We start from the raw sequence: 12,076 nt of genomic DNA, 5'->3' as shown, positions 1-12,076 counted from the left end.
CACGAAAAAAGAGTCTTGAAGGTGGTATGTAGGTAGATGTCATTGGAAGCAGGATAGGAAGATATTTGTGTCCCATGTGAATTAGTAAAAACAAACAAACAAAACAAAAAGAGGGACTTTAGCAATCAAGTGACTAAGATGGCCTCTACTATGAATGTCTGTCAGCATCCTGCTCAGCCACCTCTGTCTTTCCTCAGTGACTCATGAAAAAAGCAGCCCTGGTGACAAGGATGGGATCAGCATGAGCTTAGCAACGCTGAATTCCACCCCCGAGGCTGGCCTGGCTGTAGACTCTGTTGAGTGTCCATATCCCAACAACGGACTGATGCTGAGTTCTCTAAGATGATCAGCCAAGTACGTGGTGGCAGACGGACTACCGTATATGCCTTTTTGAATAGAATTGGGTAACATCTTGCTTTTACTGGAAAATACACTTTCTCAACAAATGAACTTGCTTTCCTTGTCCACAGTGCTTCCCCCCAGACTACCAGGACTGCTATATCCACCGTCATGGTTTCCCACACAGCTTTCTTCTGAACTGAATACTGCAGAATTCCCCTTCTAGTGTGTTTCTACATCAGGTAGTTTACAAGAGAGAGCTACACTTCCGTGAAACTTCAAGGAGGCTTTGAAATAACTATTTTATAGTGCACACACACACCCCTCCTAATGACTTAGTTACCCACTCATCTTTGCACTGCACTGTAGGAATTTTGAAGCTGCAATGAAATTGATTTAATGAATCAGTCCTAAGCAGTCAATTTTATTAAAAGATCTATCATCTTGGGTTGGCCAAACTTAATTAATCAAAAGGCCTTTAAAAGACGGTGTGCGTGTGCTCAGTCGCTAAGCCGTGTCCGAGTCTTTTGTGACCCCATGGATGGACGCCCACCAGGCTCCTCTGTTCATGGGGTTTCCCAGGCAAGAGTCCTGGAGCAGATTGCTATTTCCTTTTCCAGGGGATCTTCCTGACCCAGGGATCAAACCCAGGTCTCCTGCATTAGTAGGTGGCTTCCTTACTATTGAGCCACTTGGGAAATCCTGTTAAAAAAGGATAGCCCCTTTCTAGGTCCAGAGATTCCAGGCTTCAGTTCATATAGTTTCCAGTCATGAATTTTAGCTCCTGACTGTATGCCTTGCCAACGTTCTTTTCTTTAGTCTGCCACCAGAATTGTTGAACCAATTCCTTGTAATAAGTATTGCTTCTTTTATTGAATTTCTGTGCACAGAAGTAATTCATATTATTAGAGATTATTTCTAACACCACAAAAGAACTTTTATTAATTACATTTCTTTATTTTTGAGTATAATTTTTACAACCGATGGACCAATGTTGTCACATGATTATTAAGTGAGCACCATCATTTATGTTAGGCATCACTCTTCCTGTTGTACAGTTCTGTGGGTTTTGACAAATGCATCATGCCATGTGTCCACCATTGTAATATTGTGTAGATAGTTTTAGGACCCTGAAGACCCCTGGGCTCCACTTATTCATCCCTCTTTCTCCTCCCCTTCCACCAAACTCTTCCACCAAACTTCTGGCAATCCCTGATCTTTTTAACACCTGTAGAGCTTTGCCTTTTCCAGAATGTCATACAGGTGAAAGCATCCCTTTTTAGTCAGGCTTTTGAGAATGACTTCTTTCACTTAGTAATAGCTCTTTAAACCTTCTCCATTTCTTTCAAGGCTCAGTAACCCATTTCTTTTACTTGCCAAATAATAATCTATGATATGGATTCATCAAAGTTTATTCACTTATTGAAGGACAATTTGATTACTTCCAGTTTTTGGCAAATATGAATAAAGTTGCTCTGAACATCTGTGTGGAGGCTTTCATGTTTTCAGTGCATCTGGATAATTAACTAGCAGTGTGATTGCTGTATTCCATTGTAGGTAGCCTATATTTAGCTTCATAAGAAGCCCGCAGAGTGCTTGTACCATTTTACATTCCAACAACAGTTAATAAATTGAGTTCCTGTGGCTCTGTTTCTTCACCAATATTTGGGGTTTTCTGTTTATTGGAGTTTAGCCTCTCTGATAATTGCGTCGTGGTATCTCCTTTTAAAAGAAATGAATTTTTCATTCTTTCTTTCTTTACTTCAGACCTTATTTTTGCATTTATTTATTTAGGAGTGTAGCTCTAGTGTAGTACCTGAAAACTTTCATCCTAGAACTAGGTTTCTTAGATTCAAAGTCCAACTCTTACCTTTTCTTCCTTGGGTGACATAGTTTAGCTACTTAACATGTGCTTCAGTAACCTTACGGGTTTCCACAGTAAAGAGCTCAGATGCTAAAGAATCCACCTGCAGTGCAGGAGACCTGGGTTTGTACCCTGGATCTGGAAGATGCCCTGGAGAAGGGAATGGCAACCCACCCAGTATTCTTCTTTGGTGAATCCAGCGTACAGAGGTTTTAGTCCATGGGGTCACAAAGAGTTGGACAGGAATAAGTGACTTTCACTATTTTCAGTAGGCTTATGGATAAGATATACCTCACAGAGTTGTTACAGTAATTAGGCTTAGATTATTATGGAACATATGAATAGCAATGAGTATCTGGCCTGTACTAAACTCTTTTATTATTTAACTGTATACAATAGCTTCATTTTTTGTCAAGAGGTAACCATTTAGAATGTAAATAGTTCCAAGTATTGTTGGAATGATGGTAATTATTTTAATTTTAAATTAATATTTAGGAAAATGTTCACATAACTGTAACATTCCTCCATTGCTGCAGCATTACCATATTCAGCTATCACTACACTATTTAAATTGTAATTCAGTAACTTCACAGTTGTAGGTCTTCTTCAATATTGAGAAGGGCAGCCTATAGAGTTCTTATTTATTTAGTTAATGAAAGGGAGAAGGCTACATTTTAACCACCACTATTTTGTAATTTTGTTTGGTCATGGCTTTGACTTGATGAAACTGAGTTCAGTATCATAAATGAAATTGCAAGTTCAAGATTTTGATCCTATATATATTGTTAAGTATTTAATAAACTGAATGCTTAAAATTTCAATTCTCTCTAGATGATGCCACTGCAAGCATCTTAATTTCAATACATAAGCAGATGGTTTTTGGTATTCTGATTCATCTACCACAGCTGAATAGCATATGGCCTGACCTTAGGAGGGCACAAAGTTCAGAGACTTAATTATTACAAACCGTGTGTGTTCTAATTTTCTAATGGAGAGTAACTCTAAGTCACTTATGCAAGGAACTGACTTATGTTTCATAGCCTTGAAAAATGTTGCCACCTCAGTTTAAATTAACGGTCCTACAGCTTTAACCATTTTGGCAGAACCGTCAGTAGTTCAGTTCAGTCGCTCAGTCGTGTCCAACTCTTTGCGACCCCATGAATCACAGCACGCCAGGCCTCCCTGTCCGTCACCAACTCCCGGGGTTCACTCAAACTCATGTGCATCGAGTCGGTGATGCCATCCAGCCATCTCATTCTCTGTCATCCCCTTCTCCTCCTGCCCCCAATCCCTCCCAGCATCAGAGTCTTTTCCAGTGAGTGAACTCTTCGCACGAGGTGGCCAAAGTATTGGAGTTTCAGCTTCAGCATCAGTCCTTCCAATGAACACCCAGGACTGATCTCCTTTAGAATGGACTGGTTGGATCTCCAAGGGACTCTCAAGAGTCTTCTCCAATAGCACAGTTCAAAAAGCATCAATTCTTTGGCGATCAACTTTCTTCACTGTCCAAGTCTCACATCCATATATGACCACTAAATTTGGCCAGTTTCATATTAGCATTGTTAAGACATTATAGGACTTCCTCAGTGGTCAGATGGTTAGGACTCTGAACTTTCACTGTCCAGGCCCAGGATTCAGTCCTTGGTCAGGAAACTAAGATCCTGCAAGCCACATATGTGGCAAAAAAGAAAAGAAAACAACCCCACCTCCCTTCTGAAACATTGTTAAACCTCAGAACTAAGTTTCGCTTGTCACAGACCTCATATTTAAGAGTTTTTCTATCACAACAAAATGTTTAGTGACACCACCAAATTTTAGACCTAATTGGAGTTTTTACTATATATATATATTTGCTACATATATAGTTTTGCTGTATATTTAAATATATATATATCATAAATGGCTTAACATTTTCATAGAATTTGTCCTGTGAATTTTCACCTGATCATGACAATGAGTAATGCTGTTTGTCTTCAATAATGTTATTTTTGTTTGTGGAATGTGGGGCATAATTTTTCTCCCGGATCCAAGAGATAATTCCTTATAAATTCTCCATTCCTAAGAAGTTTTAATGAACAGAGGATATTTTTTAATTCCTATGCAATTAAATTTTATAGAATAATTATTTATTATATTTTTAATAATGATATTTTATAAACCTGGGGAATTTCCAACTATGCTGAGGAATACCACTGGAAAAAAGAAAAGAAAAAATATAATCAAATAATAATTCCCTGTAGTACTCTGGGCTCTTATTTTGTGAGTGCAAAGCACATTTCTAGGAAAAAAATTGATTTCAACAACACTAATATCTTTAAGGTAAGTATTTCCCTTAAACTTGCCTTATCATACAACCATACAAAAAGCAGATAGATTAAAAAAAAAAAAGATTTTTTATCTGATTGATCAGAGCCAAAGGGCCAGTGATTTTTTTAAATATTGAACTAATATATAAAATAGAGTGAAACATAGTTTTGTAGTTTGTAAGGCAAAGCCATCCCTTAAATGATATTATATTTATCATATTAAAATTTATTTTTAATGATATACATTCCAGTTTATTTATTTTTTTAATTTATTCATTTTATTTGGAGGCTAATTACTTTACAGTACTGTAGTGGTTTTGTCATACATTGACATGGATCCACCATGGATGTACATGTGTTCTCCATCCTAAACTCCCCCTTCCACCTCCCTCCCCATCCCATCCCTCTGGGTCATCCCAGTGCACCAGCCCTGAGCACCCTGTCTCATGCATCAAACCTGGACTGGTGATCTGTTTCACATATGATAGTATACATATTTCAGTGCTATTCTCTCAGATCATCCCACCCTCGCCCTCTCCCACAGAGTCCAAAAGACTGTTCTTTACATCTGTGTCTCTCTTGCTGTCTCACATACAGGGTTATCGTTACCATCTCTCTAGATTCCATATATATGTGTTCGTGTCCTGTACTGGTGTTTTTCTTTCTGCTTATTTCACTCTGTACAAGAGGTTCCAGTTTCATCCACCTCATTAGAACTGATTCAAATGTATTCTTTTTAATGGCTGAGTAATACGCCTTTGTGTACATGTACCACAGCTTTCTTAGCCATTCCTCTGCTGATGGACATCTAAGTTGCTTCCATGTCCTGGCTATTATAAACAGTGCTGCAGTGAACATTAGAGTACACGTGTCTCTTTCAATTCTGGTTTCCTCAGTGTGTATGCCCAGGAGTGTGATTGCTGGGTCGTATGGCAGTTCTCTTTCCAGTTTTTTAAGGAATCTCCACCATGTTCTCCGTAGTGGCTATACTAGTTTGCATTCCCACCAACAGTGTAAGAGGGTTCCCTTTTCTCCACACCCTCTCCAGCATTTATTGCTTGCAGACATCTAGATAGCAGCCATTCTGACTGGCGTGAAATGGTACCTCATTGTGGTTTTGATTTGCATTTTTCTGATTATGAGTGATGTTGAGCATCTTTTCATGTGTTTGTTAGTCATCTGTATGTCTTCTTTGGAGAACTGTCTGTTTAGTTCTTTGGCCCATTTTCTGATTGGGTCGTTTATTTTTCTGGAATTGAGCTGCATGAGTTGCTTGTATATTTGGGGGATTAATTCTTTGCCAGTTGCTTTGTTTGCGATTATTTGCTCCCATTCTGAAGCTGTCTTTTCACTTTGCGTATAGTTTCCTTCGTTGTGCAGAAGCTTTTAGTTTTAAGTAGGCCCCATTTGTTTATTTTTGCTTTTATTTCCATTACTCTTGGAGGTGGGTCATACAGAATCCTGCTATGATTGATGTCGGAGAGTGTTTTGCCTATGTTTTCCTTTAGGAGTTTTATAGTTTCTGGTCTTACGTTTAGATCTTTAATCCATTTTGAGTTTATTTTTGTGTATGGTGTTAGAACGTGTTCTAGTTTCATTCTTTGACAAGTGGTTGACCAGTTTTCCCGGCACCACTTGTTGAAGAGAGTGTCTTTCCTCCATTGTGTATTCTTGCCTCCTTTGTCAAAGATAAGATTTCCATATGTGTGTGGATTTATCTCTGGGCTTTCTATTTTGTTCCATTGATCTCTATTTCTGTTAAATTTTAAAACCCTAGTTTTCAAACAATGTTGAAAACAGATAGATTAAGAAAAATTACCAACAACCTTTTTGATATTTTCTTTTTTAAAAAGATAGCGAATGGTAGTTTATTAATTTTTTAAAATAAATTGTGCCCAATTTAGAAATACTTTCCATGTACACTATTCTTGGAAATTTTCTTTCAATTGTAAATATTCAGGGCACTTCACTCTATTCCACAATGACATTTTTAGTTTATTTTCCATTCTATTCTGATCTAGTTTGTACATATGTTTTTGTGCACATTAAGGAAAATGTCAACGTGTTTTAGTATTACATTTTCATTACAAAAGGTAAGCTTCCATAAAGGAACAACTGTGAAAAAGATGAAACAGTATCAAGTTTCTGTTTCATTGCCCTCCAAAGCAACCTGTGGAATTAAATAATTTCAATTTTGACCTCTACTGCAAATGATCAATCAGCTGAGACATATTAATATGACTGACAAAAGAAGATACAATTGGCCAACGAAATGGCCAGAGATGAATCGATCTTAGTTTTTACAATCTTTATTTGCACAATACAGATATAAATATTCAACTCTTTCATTAAATGTGTTCAGTAAATACTTATGGTCTTTCCAGTGGTCATATACAGTTGTGAGAGCTGCACTGTAAAGAAGGAAGAATGCCAAAGAATTGATACCTTCGAACTGTGGTGCTGGAGAAGACTCCTGAAAGTCTCTTGGACAGCAAGGGGATCAAACCAGTGAATCTTAAGGGAGATCAACCCTGAATTTTCACGGAAAGGACTGATACTGAAGCTAAAGCTCAAGCTCCAATATTTTGGTCATCTGATGCGAACAGACAACTCATTGGAAAAGTCCCTGATGCTGGGAGAGATCGAGGGCAGCAGGAGAAGATGGTGTCAGAGGATGAGATGGCTGGACAACATCACCGATGCAATGGACGTGGGCAACTTGGGCAAATTCTGGGAGATGGTGAGGGACAGGGAAGCCTGGGGTGCTGCAGTCCATGGGGTCACAAAGAGTTGGACATGTCTGGGTGACTGAACAGCAAGAACAGGGAATATTTATTTAGGAGCTAACAGGTGTTAGGCACTAGTCGTTTGTGATCTAGAAGAGTAAACAAAACATCAGTTCAGTTCAGTTCAGTTCAGTCGTTCAGTCGTGTCCGACTCTCCGCGACCCCATGAATTACAGCATGCCAGGCCTCCCTGTCCATCACCAACTCCCGGGGTACACTCAAACTCATGTCCACAGAGTCGGTGATGCCATCCAGCCATCTCAGGCCCCTTTTTCTCATTATATAAGAATTATTTTGAGAAGACAGATATTTACAGGGAAAAACGTAAACATATCGCATTGTATGTTAGATTGCTTGTTAGATTGTGATAAAAGCTAGGGAAACAAGCCTAAGTTGGGGTAAGAGTGCCTGTGGTGAGACGTTTAATAGAATAATGAAGGGTGGCTTATCTAATAAAGTTACCTTGAGCAGGCCTCAGAGGACAGTAAATGAATAAACCAAGCTTTGAGGATGAACTCGGCAGGCAGAGAAGATGCCTAAGGCGAAGGTGCCCCTCTATGGACTGTGCCTGCCAGGAGCAGTGAGGAAGTCAAGGAAGTGGACATAAATTGAGGTGTTTGGTGGTCAATTTGGAGGAGTCAACAAGAGCACGAATGGCCTGACCTAGCTTACTGTTTGTGTGGGGTGTGTGTGTGTGTGTGTGTTTAGATCTGTTTAATCAGAAAGGGGGTAAGAAAAGTAGCAAGGTGTGTATCTGTGTGGGTTCTTATTCTTTCCTACTAACAGTGCTAAATTCTTTATCTGATTCTTGGACTTCCCTGATAGCTCAGTTGGTAAAGAATCCACCAGCAATGCAGGAGACCCCAGTTGGATTCCTGGGTCGGGAAGATCTGCTGGAGAAGGGATAGGCTACCCACCCCTATATTCTTGGGCTTCCCTTGTGCCTCATTTGGTAAAGAATCCGCCTGCAATGCGGGAGACCTGGGTTCAATCCCTGGGTTGGGAACATCCCCTGGAGAAGGGAAAGGCTACCCACTCCAGTATTCTGGCCTAGAGAATTCCATGGTCTATATAGTCCATGGGGTTGCAAAGAGTCTGACATGACTGAGCGACTTTCACTTTCAATTTTGATTTAATTAAAGGACTCTCTGTGTTAGAATTTTATTTCTATTTTACATGTGAAGATATGGTCTTCAGATTCTGTTTTGATCTGCTTCCTAAACACATTCTTTTCAGTTCAGTTCAGTTGCTTAGTCGTGTCCGACTCTTTTCGACCCCATGAATCACAGCATGCCAGGCCTCCCTGTCCATCACCAACTCCCACCAAAACAGTCTTTCTGGGATCCCAGGGAGGCCAATGAGAAGCACTAAAGAATGCCTTCAAGTCAGCATGGTGTAGATAGGGTGTGGAAATTGGCCCCAGATTTGTCTGGGTGTGAATCCCAGTGTTGCTACTAGTTAGCTAAATTGACACTTATTCACAGAGCTATACAAATATTTCAGATGATCATTGGTTTCATTGTCTATGCAATGAGTGTAAAACTTTCATGTCTGTAAAGATGGACTTCCCAGATGGTACAGAAGTAAAGAATTTGCCTTTCAATGTAGAAGAGGCAAGAGACTCAAGTTCAGTCCCTGGGCTGGGAAGATCCCCTGGAGAAGGAGATAACTGCCCACTCCAGTATTCTCGCCTGGAGAAATCCATGGACAGAGGAGCCTTGTGGGCTATATTCCATAGGACTGCAAAGAGGTGGACCCTACAGGCACACACACAATTAAAACAGGAGCTAGCCTAGAATTGCCAGATGTAGATAATGTCAGTTCCTTTCTTCTCCTTACCTTTAATTAGAGAGAATGGGGATCAAGCGATTTGATCAACCAGCTTTGGGGAAATTGACGGAGAAAAAGAGCGTGTGTGGGACTGCCCTGTGAGGCAAAGCTCTGTTGCTGGAGGAGAGTTGAGGTGTGTGGTCTGATCCTTTGCAGGGTTTGTGGTTCAAGGACTGAGAAGAACTAATGTAAGGGGAGATTTGATTCAGAATTGGTGGAGGTAGAGGTGGGGTGGGTGGTCACATTCTGAAGGTGGAACTAGCAGATGTGAAATGGGAAGTGAAAGAAAGTGAGGGATTAATCATGATTATCAGCTTTTTGTCAAGAAAAAACTAAGGAGTGTATGGGACTATGAAGTGAGGCAGATTGCAGCAGAGAAAGGTCCCTTCTCTTGAGTTGATGGCACACTTGAATATGACTCACAAGTTCCAGGCAGAAGATTTGGGAGCCCCAACAAATTGGCATTTAAATAGGAAACCAAAAGTGCATTAATTGCTTCTACAACAAGATGAAGTCGTTTTCATTTTATATTTACTTACATTGTAATACTGTAAGAATTTCTAAGGGTGTTGTTCATTTCAAATTTTTTCATTTAAAGAAAAACAATAATATTCTAACAGACATATTCATGAAGAATAGTATTACCAGAATGAGAGGAAAGTAAAAATAATACAAGATATTACTTGAATAATATTTTGTAAATTTTATGCAGACAAACTTTCTCTACATGCCTTGGACTTAACATTTTCTCTTGTCATTTTCTTTGCCCTTATATTTATAATATGAACCACTGACGGGATTGAGTTTATTGTTGTTTAGTTGCTAAGTCGTGTCTGACTCTTTGCGACCCCATGGACTGTAGCCCACCAGGCCTCTCTGTCCATGGGATTTCCCAGGCAAGAATACCGGGGTGGGTTGCCTTTTCCTTCTCCAGGGGATCTTCCCAACCCAGGGGTCAAACCCACATCTCCTGAATTGGCAGGTGGTTTCTTTACTTCTGAGTCACCAGGGAAGCCCTGAGAATGAGTTCAATGAGTAGTTAATTGGAATTGGAAGTCACAGGAAAAACATAGCAAGAGAAAATAAGATTTATAGGTATGTACATCATTGTCTCTAGATTATTTCACTTGTTAGTCAATAGATTGTAATTATAAGCTATATAAATAGCTAAAGTAATTTAGATTCAAAGATGTTTTAGAGTCTTGTCTTGGCTTACTAGGACTGCCATCACAAAATACCACTGACCCGGTTGTTTAAAAGACCGAACACTATTCTCTCGCGTTCTGGAGGCTGGGATTTAAGGTGGAGTTGGATTTTTCTGAGCAGTCCGTCCTTGGCTTTGAGATGACTGCCTTCTCATTGGGTTCTCTCATGGCTTTCTCTCTGTGTGGAATTAAGACTCCAACAGAAAAGTGTAAGATGATAATATTAAGTTCAGAATACACACATGGCTATTAAACAAAACTGGGATTTTCCTTCTCCCAGACTCCACAATGCAAGCTGAGCACATGTAGTGTTTGACAGCAGACTGAGGCCTGAGACTAGAGGTGCATCCAGTGGGTAGGGAGCAGGGGTCACTTGCAGAGTCTTATGTGAGGAGACATATAAATGCTGATACTTAAATTGTTGCTTACTTTGGTTTGAGTCAAATTACCTGTAGGCCATTTAAAAATGTGTTTCTTTTTGAATTAATATTTAACTTTTATTGAAGTATAGTTGATTTGCAATGTTGTGTTAATTTCAGGTATACAGCAAAGTGATTCCGTTTTACATATATGTATCTCCGTACGTATCTGTGGGCTTCCCTGGGCTTTGCTTTTGCAGTAAAGAATCCGCTTGCCCATGCAGGAGATGAGGACCCAAGTCCTGGGTGGGGAAGGCGCCCTGGAGGAAGCAGTGGTCGCCCCTGGTGGCCGCTGTCTGGTCTCTGAGTCCGCTGCTCTCCCAGCGCGTTCAGCAGTTTGCTGTGTTCCTGAGGCTCCGCGCGTGAGGGTCTCACTGAGTGTCTGTCCTTCTCAGGCTTACTTCACTGAGCGCCAGACCTTCCAGATCCATCCACGCTGCTGCAAACGGCATATCTGAATTTTTACGGATGAGTAGTATTCTATTGTGGAGAAGGCAATGGCACCCCACTCCAGTACTCTTGCCTGGAAAAGCCCATGGACGGGGGAGCCTGGGGGGCTGCAGTCCATGGGTTGCTAAGAGTCGGACACAACTGAGCGACTTCACTTTCACTTTTCGCTTTCATGCATTGGAGAAGGCAATGGCAACCCACTCCAGTGTTCTTGTCTGGAGAATCCCAGGGACGGGGGAGCCTGGTGGGCTGCCATCTATGGGGTCACCCAGAGTCGGACACGACTGAAGCAACTTAGCAGCAGCAGCATATATATACAGACACATATAACATCTTTTTTATCCATTCATTGGCTGATGGATACTTAGGTTAATTTCATATCTTGGCAAGTGTAAATAATACTGCTTTCAACAGTGGGCTCCATGTACTTTTTTGAAATGAGGTTTTGGTTTTCTTCAAATATATCCTCGGGAGTAGAATTGCTAGATCATATGGTAGCTCTACTTTCATTTTTTTGAGGAACCCTTTCTGTAGTGTCTGTTGCAATTTACATACCCACCAACAGGGTGGGAAGGTTCACCTTTCTCAATATCCTCACCAACATTTGTTATTTGTGTACCTCATTGTTTGTATTTTTAATCTGCATTTCCTTAATGATTAATGATGCTGAGCATCTTTTCATGTGTTGCTATTGAGTATTTTTATTTTATTTTTGTTAGGCTGATATGTACAGGTATAAATCTTAACACCTGTGCAGTTTCTTTTATATTTCTCCCACTTAGATGTGGGTCTAGGCCCTTTCCTTTAACAAGAGTCGATACAGGGTGATGAGGGCTTATTTACCACTGACAGATGTCCTGGAAATAACACTGTGTAT

General features: G+C 40.1%; 1 protein-coding gene across 1 annotated transcript in view; it reads right to left on the bottom strand.

The window, feature by feature from the left end:
* Positions 1–12,076, bottom strand: part of LOC129542119 (uncharacterized) — a 415,462-nt gene that overhangs the window by 61,707 nt on the left and 341,679 nt on the right. The gene's annotated exons all lie outside the window — the stretch shown is intronic.

Source organism: Moschus berezovskii, chromosome 17, assembly GCF_049115385.1.
Source record: "Moschus berezovskii isolate FMDL1 chromosome 17, NW_MosBer_1.0, whole genome shotgun sequence".
Classification (NCBI taxonomy): Eukaryota; Metazoa; Chordata; class Mammalia; order Artiodactyla; family Moschidae; genus Moschus; species Moschus berezovskii.
This window is presented reverse-complemented; position numbering and strand designations above follow the sequence as displayed.